The sequence below is a fragment of the Xyrauchen texanus genome, chromosome 19, assembly GCF_025860055.1.
Source record: "Xyrauchen texanus isolate HMW12.3.18 chromosome 19, RBS_HiC_50CHRs, whole genome shotgun sequence".
NCBI classification, from domain to species: domain Eukaryota; kingdom Metazoa; phylum Chordata; class Actinopteri; order Cypriniformes; family Catostomidae; genus Xyrauchen; species Xyrauchen texanus.
The window spans coordinates 31328121-31344625 of record NC_068294.1 but is presented as its reverse complement, the minus strand read 5'-3'; the positions used below and the strand labels follow the sequence as shown (position 1 = coordinate 31344625).

Sequence of the window (16505 nt, the reverse complement as noted above, 5' to 3'; positions counted from 1 at the left end):
GTTGAACACAAAATATTTTAGACAGAATTTTAGGTACTGACAGTCTCAGTCATCATTCACTTTCAAAATATGGAGAAAAAAACTATATTCACTAAAAGTAAATAGTGGCAAACATTCTGTCTAATATCTCCTTATCGTGTTGCATGGAAGAAAGTTATATGGAACAACATGATTGTCATGATCCCCTGTTGTCTGCCCAGTGTTTCGCTTGTCAATTGTCATGCACTACATTTCCCATAGTTCCCTGCCCTCATCACTGCCCATGCACTTCATTGTTCTCACCTGTATGTCGTTTGGTCATTATTGTGTCTGCGTATTTAAACCCTGTTTGTTCCTCTATCCCTTGTCGTTCGTTGATGTTTGTAGATGTCTTGCCTGCCTTGCAGTGTTTACCCAGTCCGTGTACCCCCCCAATGTTTTCATGTTTTAGTTTCAGTTTTCCCACCGTGGATGTTTCATTTGTTCCTGTTTGTCGTGTTTTTCATTCTTGTTTAATAAAGCCCGCATGTAGATCCTCACTCCCTGTCTGCCTCCTCCTACATTCGTAACATCAACGAACGACAAGGGATAGAGGAACAAACAGGGTTTAAATACAGACAAAATAATGACTAAACGACTTACAGGTGAGAACAATGAAGTGCATGGGCAGTGATGAGGGCAGGGAACTATGGGAAATGTAGTGCATGACAATTGACAAGTGAAACACGGGGCAGACAACAGGGGATCGTGACAATGATGGTGAATGATGAGAGAATTTCCATTTATAACAATTATGTAATACATTTTAAATGTGTATTCTGTAATGGAATATAGGGGAGTTAACGTCTTTTATGACATTTGTGAAAGTAACGAGTTAATCACTACTTGAGTATTCTTTAAACTGGATACTTTCTTACTCTTACTCAAGTAATTATTTATTTAAAAATGTTCTTTTACTCTGTATTTTAACAAATAGCATCAAACCTATATGCATAAAAGTTATCCTGTATTATACACTTCTGTTAAAAATAGTTGGCATAATGTTAGTGGACATTTCACGTGATTAAATCTGCCAATTAATCACATTTGTAAAAATATTAACAAAACTTCAACTAGAAGGTAATAATGTCGAATCATAAGCAGAGAATATGAAACATAAGTACTGTCGCTCACATGTTCCATGTTTTAAAAATGCACTCTATTATTAACATTTTAAAATATGTTTATGTTCAAACTGCAGAAGATGAAAGTTGAGTTTTTAAGCTTTAATTTGAAACCAGGTGTGAATATTGATAAAGTGTTTGATATAAAATAAAGCAATTGTTTATACCCACACTCAAACAGCCCACCTGCTGGCCAGTGACAGTCAACAGGTTTAAAATGGCCATGTAAGGCAGCCTCTGTAGCACCCCCATTTTCACCTAGAGTCACCAACATTTGTACATTTATAGATCACATCAAGCAGAAAAACATTCATACTCACAGTTAGTAGCTCCGCCCAACAGGAAGTCAGCTATTTTGATTTTCTGAAAATTGCAGGCTCTGAACTTTTAAATACTCCTCCTAGGGGATTCATGTGACTGGCACCAAATTTGTGCAACATCATGGCAAGACATCATAGAACATAAACAGATTATTGATATTTTGAATAGTGTCTCCATGGCAAAGCAAAATATTTATGGTGAAAAATGGAAAACAGGAAGGGCATTGTGAGATTTTTATGAAAATTCAGCGGTATGTTTAGTAATGAGGGCTGATCACACTGTTGCCATGGAAATGCATTAATTTTTATTATTCCTTTCTTCCTATATTTGGGTGTTTTTGAGGCATTTTGAATGATGAAAATGTCATGATGTCACACACATCAGAGTTGTCAGCCATTAGGATGCTGTAACGTCTGAATAATGAGGCTGACGAGGAGATGCGGATCCAAACGCAGTTTGAGTTTATTTGATAACAAAAACACTAAATGAACAAAAGAACAACCCACGATGGGGAAAAGAAACATAAACTAGATAAGGTAACCACGGTAGAGACAAACAGGGAACAAGGGAGAGACGCAAACATCAAACAACGATCGACAAAGACTGGACAAAGACACGGGGTATAAATACACAAACATAGGAAAGGTGGCCAATGAAAGAACAGAACTCAAACAAGATAACAAGGTGATTAACAGAAACCAAAGGCAAATTAACAAGGGCAGGTGTAAACAATGAACAGTGAACACGAACGCTAACAAGGACTATGGAATTACATAAGGGACTAAAGTGAAAACTGAGAAGTGAAAAGTGACAAGGTGGAAAACAAAGGGCAACAGAGGGACAAGAGAGGGTAACCATTACAGATGCACACATGGCCGTGTAGAGGAGAATCTGTAGTGCCCCCTTTAAAATGGGCATTTAAGATGGCCTCTGTAGCACCCCCATTTTCACCTCCAGTCACCAAAATTGGTACATAGTATATGGTACATGGCATATACAGTGGGTACGGAAAGTATTCAGACCCCCTTAAATTTTTCACTCTTTTTTATATTGCAGCCATTTGCTAAAATCATTTAAGTTCATTTTTTTCCTCATTATTGTACACACAGCACCCTATATTGACAGAAAAACACAGAATTGTTGACATTTTTGCACATTTATTAAAAAAGAAAAACTGAAATATCACATGGTCCTAAGTAGTCAGACCCTTTGCTGTGACACTCATATATTTAACTCAGGTGCTGTCCATTTCTTCTGATCATCCTTGAGATGGTTCTACACCTTCAATTGAGTCCAGCTGTGTTTGATTATACTGATTGGACTTGATTAAGAAAGCCACACACCTGTCTATATAAGACCTTACAGCTCACAGTGCATGTCAGAGCAAATGAGAATCATGAGGTCAAAGGAACTGCCTGAAGAGCTCAGAGACAGAATTGTGGCAAGGCACAGATCTGGCCAAGGTTACAAAAAAAATTCTGCTGCCCTTAATGTTCATAAGAGCACAGTGGCCTCCATAATCCTTAAATGGAAGACGTTTGGGACGACCAGAACCCTTCCTAGAGCTAGAGATGGGCAGATCGAGGCTTCGTGAAGCAATGAAACAGTCGAAGCAAATGTGCCATTTTGTTTCGAGGCTTCGAATCAATCCGAAACCCGTCTCCACGGTGACACCTAGTGGTCACTTGCAGGTGTTGATCTGAAACAACCTTTACAAAGAGCTAATAAAAAAATGTGTTGGTTTTTTTTTTTTATTGTATTTTTGTAATATATGAAGCTTGTAACCTGTAGTCTCTTCACATTGCATAATGTGATTTTGGTCATGAAAAATGAATATTAATAAAAATAAATCAAGCCACAATGTCTCCCTTTCTTATAGATTTTTATTCAAAAATATTAATTTCTCTGCTGTTGAAGGACTCAGCCTACTTTTTTTACAGATAATTTCTCCAGCCTTTGAAAAAATTCTCTCACAAGGGACACTTGTTGCTGGCATACAAAGATATTTTTTAGCTAGGACATACAAATGAGGAAAGATTACTGCTCTCTCTTTCCAGTAAGTTAGAGGATCATGAGTTCTGGGCAAAAACGCATCGCTGAGGTATTTTTTCACTTCCACTGTGGCATCAGCTGTAGGATTGTGTATCATCTGGGTCTCACGGATACGATTGTCAAAATGTTCCCATAAACTGTCTTGTGTTTCAACTGGTGTTGATGATGGGCCTGATGTTGACATTTGTGGTTCTGAATTAAAAGAAAACGGCAATTAGTAACAAATCATAAACTGACAACACATATGAAGTATAAATTTCATGAATCACATTACATAAGATAACATAGACTGAAACTCACCAGGAGTTGTGTTTGAACGCATCAGTGAAGCACACTCCAGTGTGATGTGCTTTTCAGCATCCAGGGCTTTGGCAGGATTTCCAAAAGCCACATTTTTAAACCTTGGGTCCAGCAGTGTAGCCAGTGCCAAGGCTCTAAAAGTCTCGTACCCTCCACATCTGGAGTGCAGACCTTCTTGTAGATGTGAGCCTATGAGCCAACACAAGAGAAAACCATATTAATTAAAATAATGACAACAATATGAGAGTTATGGCCAATTACACGTATGGTCATAGTGTCCTACCTAATTGTACAGTTGATTCCTGCGTTGCATTTCCTTTTTCTGTGCAAGCTTGTGCTGCAACATCCTGTACAATGGTATGAGCTTTGAAGCAGACACTCTCTGTTCCTCTGACATCTCTGTTGTTGCTAGTTTGAATGGTTGAAGAAGTGTCAATGACTGTTGAATAATGTCATACTCAAGACTTGTCAGGGAGCAGTATCACTGTTTAAATTGGCAAGTGCAGCAGCCACTGGCTCACGTTGCTCATACAAGCGTTGTAGCATGTCGAATGTGCTGTTCCATCTCGTTTCAACCTCCTGTATCATTTTCAGACTTGGTCTGCCCATCAAGCTCTGCATCTCCACAAGCTTGTCCTTTGCTTTGCAGCTGGATCTGAACAACCCCACTATCTTTCTGGCTTTCTGGCGAATTTCATTGATGACTGGGGTTTGATCCAGGGCCTTTTTCACTATCAAATTCAAATTATGAGCAAAACATGGGACATGGCGAAGGTTGAGTAGCTGGGCACTTAGGATCATGTTGGATGCATTGTCAGTCACCATGCAGTGAACTTTGGAGGTTATTCCCCACTCAGCCATTAGCAAGGCTTTAGCCTCCATGAGATGCTGGGCTGTGTGGGTTTGGTAAAACCTCCTTACACCCAGTAAAACAGTTGCCATTGTTGCCTCTGGTGTTATGTAATGGCATGTTACACCAAGATATCCATCCATATTAATGGAAGACCACATGTCAGCCGTAAGGCTAACAAATTCCGCCTTTTGTAGGTCCTCCATTGTCTTCTCCTTGGTTGTGTTGTACCTTTCAGCTGACCATTGTTTTAAGCACCTTCCGGGATGGGAGGACATAGCTTGGATCAAGCTTGTTCACAAAGGCCCTGAAACCCTCATCCTCCACGATGGTGAAGGGCTGCAGATCCTTCACCACCATGTTCAGAAGAGCCTCATCCAATTCCCTCTGTCTGCCTTTTAAAAGAGAAGATAAAACATACTTTCAGACAAATATATTGGAAAAATAGTAGCCTACCGTGAAAGTAGTCTACTGGTTCATTTGGAAACCTTCCTAAACAAAGTTATGTTATGAATATTTATGCTCAGTGTGCAGAGAAAGATAAAGTGCATTATAGAAATACAACAATTACAAAAAACAAAATGATGTCTTGGCTGTAGATTGGGTACTCATATGTAGACATATAAAATGTATATTCACAAAGTATAATATTATATTGACAACATTTGTTTTTAAAGTGATTGGCAGTTGTGATTGGGATGTTAGGCATGTCTTAGTCCATGGCCTTTCTAAACAATGGCCCAACACTTAGTTATTATATTTCACTTATAATTAGCCTATATTTCAAACAATGCATACCTTGCTTAGATGGCCCAGCAGTGTCAGTAGCAGGCCTTGGTACAGGGGAACACTACCATCCTCTGCACCCTGCAGAATGGCAGGATGAATGCTCCTCAAATGGCGATCATGGATGATGTATTGTTGCAGTAGGCGAGCTGCCGATCACAATACACACATCTCACTTTATTTGGGGTTTCCAAATGGAAATGCTCCCACACCACAGATGTACGGCATCTCTTCTGTGGAGCCTCCATTTCTATCTATCTATCTATCTATCTATTTTATATGTAGCCTATCTATCTAATAATCTATATGTATCTGTAATATATGTATCTATCTATTAATATATATTAATATATATATATATATATATATATATATATATATATATATATATATATATATATATATATATATATATATTTCTATCAATGCATCTATTCATGTGTCACTATATGTACTCTGTGTGTCTCTAAGTCAATGTGTAAATGTAAATTAAATCCTAAATATAACTAAACAAATCGCACTATAAATGTCACTATATCACCAAAAATCCACTATCTCAAAACCAAACTCCTCTCACAAAAACCCACGATATGAAAATGCGTTGACAAAACTTTTATACTGTGTGATTGTGTGATTTGTTCCCGAACCGACCAATCAATGAAACCCTGATTCGGCGGAGCACTCCACCTGATGAAACACTTAGACGCTTCATTTAGCCGTTGTCACGTGACGTGGGTGTTTTGAATCACGCTTCGGATCAGTGTTTCGAATCATCTTTGCTTCGGGATCTCGCAAAGCTTCGGAACGTCTGTTTCGCGCCAGCCATCCTTACCTAGAGCTGGCCGTCCGGCCAAACTGAGCTATCGGGGGAGAAGAGCCTTGGTGAGAGAGGTAAAGAAGAACCCAAAGATCACTGTGGCTGAGCTCCAGAGATGCAGTTGGGAGATGGGAGAAAGTTGTAGTAAGTCAACCATCACTGCAGCCATCCACCAGTCGGGGCTTTATGGCAGAGTGGCCAAGACACATGAAAGCCTGCATGGAGTTTGCTAAAAAACACCTGAAGGACTCCAAGATGGTGATAAATAAGATTCTCTGGTCTGATGAGACCAAGATAGAACTTTTTGGCCTTAATTCTAAGCGGTATGTGTGGAGAAAACCAGGCACTGCTCATCACCTGTCCAATACAGTCTCAACAGTGAAGCATGGTGGTGGCAGCATCATGCTGTGGGGGTGTTTTTCAGCTGCAGGGACAGGACGACTGGTTGCAATCGAGGGAAAGATGAATGCGGCCAAGTACAGGGATATCCTGGACGAAAACCTTCTCCAGAGTGCTCTGGACCTCAGACTGGGCTGAAGGTTCACCTTCCAACAAGACAATGACCCTAAGCACACCGCTCAAATAAAGGAGTGGCTTCACAACAACTCCATGACTGTTCTTGAGTGGCCCAGCCAGAGCCCTGACTTAAACCCAATTGAGCATCTCTGGAGAGACCTGAAAATGGCTGTCTACCAACGTTTACCATCCAACCTGACAGAACTGGAGAGGATCTGCAAGGAGGAATGGCAGAGGATACCCAAATCCAGATGTGAAAAACTTGTTGCATCTTTCCCAAAAAGACTCATGGCTGTATTAGATCAAAAAGGTGCTTCTACTAAATACTGAACAAAGGGTCTGAATACTTAGGACCATGTGATATTTCAGTTTTTCTTTTTTAATAAATGTGCAAAAATGTCAACAATTCTGTGTTTTTCTGTCAATATGGGGTGCTGTGTGTACAATAATGAGGAAAAAAAATGAACTTAAATGATTTTAGCAAATGGCTGCAATATAACAAAGTGAAAAATGTAAGGGGGTCTGAATACTTTCCGTACCCACTGTAGTTCTCATCAAGCTGGAAAATGTTCATAATTATAGTTATTAGCTCTGCCCAACAGGAAGTTGGACATTTTTAATTTTTTGAATATTGCAGTCTCTGAACTTTTAAATATTTCTCCTAAGTGATTCATGAGACTGTCACCACATTAAGACATCATTATGGCAAGACATTGAAGATGCTAAATTGTGAACAGATCTTTTATATATCGAACGGTGTTGCCATTGTGAGGAATTAAATTAATGGTGAAAAATGGGAAACAGGAAGTGTCTCATCTCTTCTGTGCGCAATGTGTGGTTTAGATCAAAATTGAGATGCATGTTTAGTCATGGGGGGCTAATCACATGGATGTGACTATTTTGGGTCACGATCATTGTGCCACCACCTGGCAGCAGGAAGTTTCAACAAACTTTAAAATAGTCCTCTTATATTTACACAAATTGCTTTAAAAGTGTTTAAAATTTTGACAGATGCTTGTGTCCACCTTGCATTGTTTTCGGAAAGCCACCATGTTGAAATGGACCAATGGTGCTTGGGACGTCATCGCCGCCTGCAGCTATATTTGTCATTATTATCTTATCTGATCTGCTACATCAGTGGCAGATTTAGGCATGGGCGACATGGGCAGCCGCCCAAGGGTGGCATCTTAATGGGGGGCAGCACTGGGATGCCCACAGTGACAAGTGAGTGCCCTGATCTCCACCAGCCATCTCATTTACAATCACCCTGTAAATGGCTGTCTTGATACTAGTGCACAGCTGACGCTCTGCTGATGATGAGATTGTGTCACATGTCCTGTTCGTGTCTGACCAAAGTGCTGTATACTTTGGGCTTAATTGTGCTTCTTTAGCACATATCACACTAAATCATGGTTTTTAGGCTGATCCTCCTACTGTGCAATAGTAAAGAAAACAGGTGATGGCTCTTTCAAAAAGATGATTAGTTTGTTTAACATTAAGGCGTGACTTTGATTCATACAGCTTCCATATTGAGCTTTGCAATTTTACCCATTCATGTTATAAAAAAGGTAAATTTTCTCCCCCTTGTAATGTGTCTGATAATTCACTGAACTGAAAGACATACATTTTATGTTTTACTTCAATTCAATGTCATTAATTTAAATAAGGCACAAAAGAAAATGTGAAATCTGAAAAGTAACTGCTGTGTTAAAATGAATTTGGTGACTGATGTGGTCAAAAAAATTATTTTAATTGTTGCTGCTGTAAGTAAAATTGGATGAGCTGTCCAGGATTTTATTCATGGGGTGGCAAAGGAGTGGTAAGGGCAGAATAAGGGGTAGCACCACTTAAATATGTTGCTGTACGACCCACAGTATGTTCCCAATGTGCTCTGAAAGAGAAAAATTATTAGGTGTGCTTGTTCCTGTACCAACACTAATCACTGCATGTGATATCTCAAGACATAAGGTTTGGCAGATATGTTTTGGGCAGTTCACACACCCTATATTATTTTCTGTTTGTTTTATCTGACTGCCGTAAATAGTACCACATTTCTCAATAGAAGGAAAGCTAAATGTGGAGAAACTGTTAAAAATGTAATTGGCACTTGATGTATCTCTTGTGGATTAAGTTTTAGATCAGTACATTGCCCATTTGTCGCACTGCCAAAAGCTGTACAGCTGGAGCTAAAATGGACTGACACAAGCTAAAATGGTTGGCCACCCAGATTATCTCAAATTGACTCACTTTCTGTAATATCATACATAGTCTAGATAATACAATTTGTATGCATCATACTAATTAGCATTACCACAAGCTTGCATATCTGACAGACCAGACACCGACTAAGGAATTATGATTGCTTGTAGTTTGCAACACCAGAATGGCAGAATTTAGCTGTATTGCTACATGAGTGAGTTACCAACACCACAGCTACTATTGATTAGAAAAGTTTTATGATGGTCAATGCCAACTGGTCTTCCAACAACCAACTAATTAATCATGTTTTTAGTTGTCATAAAACCTTTTTAATCTGTTTTAGTTTATATATTTTTAGCAGTGGTGCTAAAAATTGCAGTCTATTACTCCATGAGTTTTACAATGCAAATATTCATTTTTAAATATATCCATTACATTCAACAATTTGTATTCTGCTGCTTTAACCATAAGTAGTCAAATTGATGTCCATGGCTGTTGCGTAAAAAAATCTTTTCTTGCATTTGTAAGATGCTGTGTGAAGGTAAAAAAAATGGTCCAATGTATGGAGCATAAAACCTGCATTATGGTTTATTTCTTTGTACTCTGCCGAATTATACAGGTCTTCTATAGGACCAAATTAGTAATTAAAGCAAGCCATAGACTAGTCGATTTTGAAAGCAGTTGGTAATTTTGACACATACGTAGCATGAGATTGCCATGACTTCCATGATACATATGTTCTCAACCACTTCATATTATGTAATCAGATCCTTATTTTTCTTAAAAATACATTTGTGAAAAACAAGGTTTATGTACAAACATACTACATCTGAAGACACTATGACTTGATAAAACATGTTCTCTTTTTTGTTTAGGTTTAGAGGCTGTGCTTTACAGTGTTTATTCCAGAAAACCAGGAAAATGCTGCCTCCAAATCCAATGTTCGTGTCACATCCTGTATACTGAGATACCTTCATCTGATACATTTTTGAAGGTAGTATAGATGTATCCTTTGCTGCCTATCAAATTCCACAATCCTGTGCATGTGGATCCACAGTGGTTGAGGTGTAGAAAGAAAATGGCAGCCGAAGAGTCAGTTGATAGACAGTTTGTTTATAAATCTAAGTTGTTTTTTCCAATTTATCCAACATTTGATTCCATTTCTATCAAGATAGTATTATTGTAGTTATTAAATATATGCATGGTTATGGCCAAACCTCTCTTGAATTGATCTAGATTATTAGAGCTATGTGGTTCGGTTGGACTGAATGAATGCTGGTATCCTAGCAACGATGTGCCACAGCACTGCCTAGGAAGCTTGTCTGAAACCAGTTTCCACAGGCACCTTTGTATGCAAACACTGTCTGTTAAGTCATTGACTGATAGGTCAGCAAGGCAACAAGGCAGCCACCTTTGGTTTCAGACGCAGCCAGTGAATTCAGAAAAAGTAGGTTGACTTTTCTTGAGGTATACTGCTCTGTGCTTACTGAAATTCAAAGCACTGCTCCCAGTGGCCTAAGCGGGAAGTGTTTTTGAACATAATGGCATGTGTTAGCTCCAGTTTCTAGCTGAAATGCCCACAGAAGTGTGACAAAAGTAAGTTGTAAAGTGAGTTGTTTTTAGCTGTAAAAAAAATGTATACAGTGAAGAGGTATGCATTTTATATTAACTGTACCCTTAAATCTGATTTGGAGTAAAAATGTAATTTTAGAGGGAAAATGGAACCTCTGAATGGCTTTGAAAAAGGCTCATCTAATCATAATTAAGCATAGGAACTATCCATTTTCTAATGAAATTTTAAGCCTCAGACTTTGCAACAAAATGAATATCCATGCATTGCTTATGTTATTCTAAGAGAACAATTAAGGTTTAATTTTCAATTTCATTATCATTGGCATACAGTTTTTTACTGTGAGCTATACTATTTTGATTCAACTATATATCAATATTGAGTCATCTAGCCAGATGTTTGAAATTAGTTTCCAGTTGCTTAGTAAGTCAAGCATTCTCTGATTAGTTAAATGAGCCTTTTCCTCAGTCATTTAAAATGTTCTCACACACACATTCACAGGTGTTGAATTACCCATTTGTTTGAACTGCAAGTGACTAAAGCTCTCAAGTTTATCTGTTGATTTTGCTGATTGAATTATTGTTTGAATTGGATGTGTTTCCCTTGTGAACATGGAACACCTGCTTGTGATCCATCAGAGGAGATCACTTGCACTCTTCCACCACTCAAACAGGTGAAAGAACCTAATACATTCTAAAAATGTTGATATTTACAGGTGAAACTCGAAAAATTAGAATATCGGGCAAAAGTTCATTAATTTCAGTAATTAAACTTAAAAGGTGAAACTAATATATTATATAGACATTATTACATTACTGAAATTAATGAACTTTTGCACGATATTCTAATTTTTCGAGTTTCACCTGTATATGGAAATATAAATAGAATCATTAGAAAATCTATTGGATATATAAACATTTTAAAATAAGCATATTTGCAACACATTTGAAATTGAAACTAGGAAATACAAGGTACTCTGTGACTCGTGAGATATATATTTAAAGGTATATATTTACGTTTTTTTAACAATATTTGGGCAATTCTGTTTGTGTGGGTAGTAAACTCTTAGTAGTATAACTTTACAGATCTTTATTGTAAAGGGTTAAAACAAAGTTGTCCATGCTTGTTCAATGAACCATAAACAATTAATGAACATGCACCTGTGGGACAGTCATTTAGACACTAACAGCTTACAGACGGTAGGCAATTAAGGTCAGAGTTATAAAAACTTAGGACACTGAAGAGACCTTTCTACTCGCTCTGAAAAACACCAAAAGAAAGATGCCCAGGGTCCCTGCTCATCTGCGTGAACATGCCTTATGCATGCGGACTGCAGATGTGGCCAGGGCAATAAATTGCAATGTCCACATTAACATTTACATTTATGCATTTGGCAGACGCTTTTTTCCAAAGTGACTTGCAGTGCCCTTATTACAGGGATAATCCCCTCGGAGCAACCTGGAGTTACCTCGGTTTTGTCTCACTAGGGGTGATGTTCAGACTCGGTTTATTGTCAAAGGAATGAGTGTTACAATGAGGCCTGTACTCTGGACCAGGATATATTTGTAGGTGGAGGGTCCGTCATGGTCTGGGGGGTGGTGTGTCACAGCATCATTGGACTGAGCTTGTTGTCATTGCAGGCAATCACAATGCTGTGCGTTACATGGAAGATATCCTCCTCCCTCATGTAGGCTCCTCCTGACATGAACCTCCAGCATGACAATGCCACCAGCCATACTGTTGTTCTGTGTGTTATTTCCTGCAAGGCTGGAATGTCAGTGTTCTGCCATGGCTAGTGAAGAGCCCAGATCTCAATCCCATTGAGCACGTCTGGGACCTGTTGGATCGAAGGGTGAGGGCTAGGACCATTCCCTGAGAAGCGATCTATCTACAGGAGTCTGCAGTTGTATGTAAGTGTGTTTATTTCATTGTTTTAACATTGTTACAGAGCGATATTCATTGCTAGATCTGTGCTGTTTGTTTACTGTCTTGAACTTGCATCACTTCAGCGTGTGTTGTGGTCTGTGTGTGTGCTATATTGTTTTGACTTGTCCTATAGTATTCGCTGCTAGATTTAGAGTTGGTTATCCAGTGTGTGTAAAACTATCATTGTTTTAGTGTCTAGAAACAGTGCTTAACTTGTTTTAGAGTATTATTTATTGCTAAAGTGCAGCATAATTTATTTGCAGTGTACGGAAGTCGCGTTTGTTCCCATGCTTGGCACCTTGCGCGACCCTTTGTATTGGTTTACCACGTGACTAGCTTTGTTGTGGCTAAGTAGCATTAAGTCATGGCCTGCTTTTTTTCCACTGAACAGCTCGTTAAAATCGTGTATATAGTTGAATGAATGCTGACGTGGAAGCGGCAGCAGAAGTGGTAGCCCTCGTGTAAAGCACTCCTTGTGTGAAGACCTTTTTTGTGTAAAGACCAGCGATTCTTCCTGTGCGTGTCCACTGAGCAAGATACAGATAAGGCGCCACTCGCCATAGCACTTATGTATCTTTTATTTTTATATCTTCACTTATTTTCCTTCACAAATAACTCATGCCTTCAAGTACATCACTGTTATCTGTTATAGACCGTTTACAAGATATGGATCCAAGACCAAACGCAACCCACACAACCTACGGCCACTTTAAACTTCAGCACCTGCTCCGCTCTCATTCTCAGTGGGACTCTGGAACTGCCAGTCAGCTCTGAACAAAGCTGACTTCATTCCAGTCTTTGCCACACAGTCCACCCTCAGCATCCTGGCACTGACAGAGACATGGATATGTCCAGAGGATACAGAAACACCTGCTGCTCTCTCCAACAACTTCTCCTTCTCTCACACCCCTCGACATACCAGTAGGGGTGGTTGGTTCTTGGCGATTTCAACATACATCAAGACAAGCCCCAGCCCAATTAACTGAATACTCTTCTGGCCTCATTTGACTTAGAAAGACTACATACCACAGCAACTCGCAGATCGGGCAACTCAGCTGGACCTCTTTTTTATACATAACTGTACCACCTCAAATATTCTTGTTACACCTTTACATGTCTCTGATCACTACTTTATTCAATTCAACATGACTCTCCCATCTACATTAAAACAGACTCCACCTTTGGTTTCCATTCGCCGTAACCTCCGTTCCCTTTCACTCTCTCGCCTTTCTACCTATGGCTCTACCTCTCTCCCCACAATAAATTTATTTTCCACGCTTGATGTAAACACTGCCTCAGACACACTTAGCTCTACCTTAACAACTTGTCTAGACGACATCTGTCCTCTCTCCTCCAAGCGAGAACGTACTACAACACCCAGTCCCTGGCTGTCTGACGTCCTTCGTGAATATCACAGATAGAACACTACAGACCAGTCTCTATCGTCCCATTCATGGCAAAAACACTTGAAAGGGCAGTTTTCAATCAAATCTCTGCCCATCTCTCACAGAACAAGCTTCTGAATGACAATCAGTCAGGCTCCAAAAGTGGACACTCTACCTAGCCTGCCCTGCTGTCTGTCACTGAGTCGCTGAGACGAGTGAAAGCTGAATCGAGATCATCCTTCCTGATACTTCTGGACCTTTCTGCAGCCTTTGACACAGTCAACCATCATATCCTACTCTCTACTCTAGGCATCACAGCAACTGTGCTTGACTGGTTTAACTCCTATCTCTCAGGTAGGTCCTTCAAGGTAGCCACATCAGTTACTTACTGGGGTACGTCAGGGATCAGTGCTTGGGCCACTTCACTTAGTGAAGTGTCATGTGGCCACAACATTAGTCACGTGGTTTCTCTGACCACTGCTATGCTGATGACATGCAACTCTACTGGTCTTTCCAGCCCAACGACACAACAGTGACTGCTCGAATCGCTGCCTGCCTGGCCGACATCTTGGCCTGGATGAAGGAACACCACCTGCAACTCAACCCAGCCAAGACCGAAGTCCTTTTCTTTCCAGCCAACCCTGCATTTGAACACAACATCACCGTGCAGCTGGTTACAACTACAGTATCGCCTTCCAAAATGGTCAGAAATCTAGGGGTAACTATCGATAACAAGCTTTTCACAAGATTACACAGACCACATCACAAAGACAGCAAGATCATGTAGATTTACACTCTACAATATCAGGAAGATAAGGCCCTTCCTCTCTGAACTTGCCACACAACTGCTTGTTCAGTCACTTGTCATAACTAGACTGGACTATTGTAACTCTCATTGCAGGCCTACCTTCATGTGCAATTAGACATCTGCAAATGATCCAGAATGCAGCAACATGTCTGGTCTTTAATGAACCAAAGAGTGCACATGTTACACCACTCTTTGTCTCTCTCTACTGGCTGCCGGTTGATGCACGTATTAAATTCAAGGCTCTGATGCTGGCATACAAAACAGTCCCTGGGTCTGCTCCAGCATACCTAAAATAATTTCAGCAGAACAACACACCCACTAGAAGCCTGCCTAATCGTACCAACACAAAGAGGCACCAAAACACTTTCCCGGACTTTAAGTTTCATCATACCACATTGGTGGAATGACCTTCCCAACTCCATCCGTGAAGCACCAAATCTGGTGCAGTCCATGAGGAGGAGATGCACAGCAGTACTTTATGCAGCTGGTGGCCACACCAGATACTGACTGTTACTTTTGATTTTGCCCCCCCCCCCCATGTCACATGTCTGTGAAACTTGTTAAGTTTATGTTTTAGTTGTTGAATTTTTATGTTCGTACAAATATTTACACATGTTAAGTTTGATCCAAAAAAAAAAAAAAGCAGTTGAAAGTGGGAGGACATTTCTTTGTTTTGTTTTTTGCTGAGTTTAGTAGAGCACATAGAGAAGCAGTAAATCTTGTGAAGCTTACGCATTTTAGAAATAGTTCCTTTGCCACTTTGAAATGCAGTGTACAAACAATTTTTTGTGACTGAGAAAAATATTTAAGAATATAAATAATCAGCAGCAAATATCTTGAATCTATACAAATGTAGAAATTATGTAAGCATATATGCAACAAGTTTGTCACTGTACCAAAGTTAATTATAAAAGTTTAAGTCCACATCTCTGGACAGTGGTTTCAGTTACATCATGTAATACAGATTGTTTAAAATATAATAAGCTGCCTTGTGTCATATTTATCTCCAGCACTTGTGTAGGCATGTTGTGTGAATGCAAATAATAATCAAAATTCTTGTTCAACTGTAGGCAATATGGAGAACATTCCAAATGTTACACAAACTAGCAGTGCTGTCAATGGTACATTTTATTTCTCCTATATTTTGTTGCTTCTAATACATTTTTAGGCCTTTTTAGCCCACATGTTAGGCCTTTTAACTTGGGGGTTGTAAGTGTAATGCTGTGCTTGTGTGTACATGAAGCTAAATAACTCGCTGTCAGGGTGTGCTACTCAGAGGCCACCTTCACTTGAATAATTTGAGCATTTTTTAATCTTTTTGGAACGAATGATAGAAATAAAATGTCTATCATTTCTAAGGGATAGACTGCCCTTTTGACTTAAAGGAGACAGTTCAAGGAGGCTGTGAGGACAATGTAAGGTGAATTATGAAGAAACATTTAAGATAAGTAATAGTAAATTACTTTTTGTTGTTTGTAAACAGAAACCATTCACAGAAGAATAGTTTTTTTTATTTGTATTTTTTTTATCCTCAAACCTTTGTTATTTTCAGTAGTTAACCCATATCAATAAAATATCTTATGTCTTAAATAATAAAATTGTACATCCTCCAGAGACCCGAGCCTGACTGCTGTGTGCATTTTTCATTTCCCTTTTTGATTTGTAACTAGTAGCACCTAATAAACATGCAAAAAATAAATACATTTCTAGAGCATATAGTTTTCCAAAAAAATGTATGTCCACATATGTGGACATTGGGACTAAATTATAATAATAAGGCCAAGCTATAAATAAAAAAAAAAAAATAAAATAAAAAAATATATCATTTCTATT

General features: G+C 39.0%; 1 long non-coding RNA gene across 1 annotated transcript; it reads right to left on the bottom strand.

Annotated features, from left to right (window-relative positions):
- Positions 1-3335: 3335 nt before the first annotated feature.
- On the bottom strand, positions 3336-4211 carry LOC127660175 (uncharacterized). The gene is made up of 3 exons (XR_007972611.1): positions 4099-4211; positions 3816-4004; positions 3336-3707 (listed from the first exon to the last, which is right to left on the bottom strand). It is a non-coding gene; the product is annotated as an uncharacterized LOC127660175 (long non-coding RNA).
- Positions 4212-16505: the final 12294 nt, after the last annotated feature.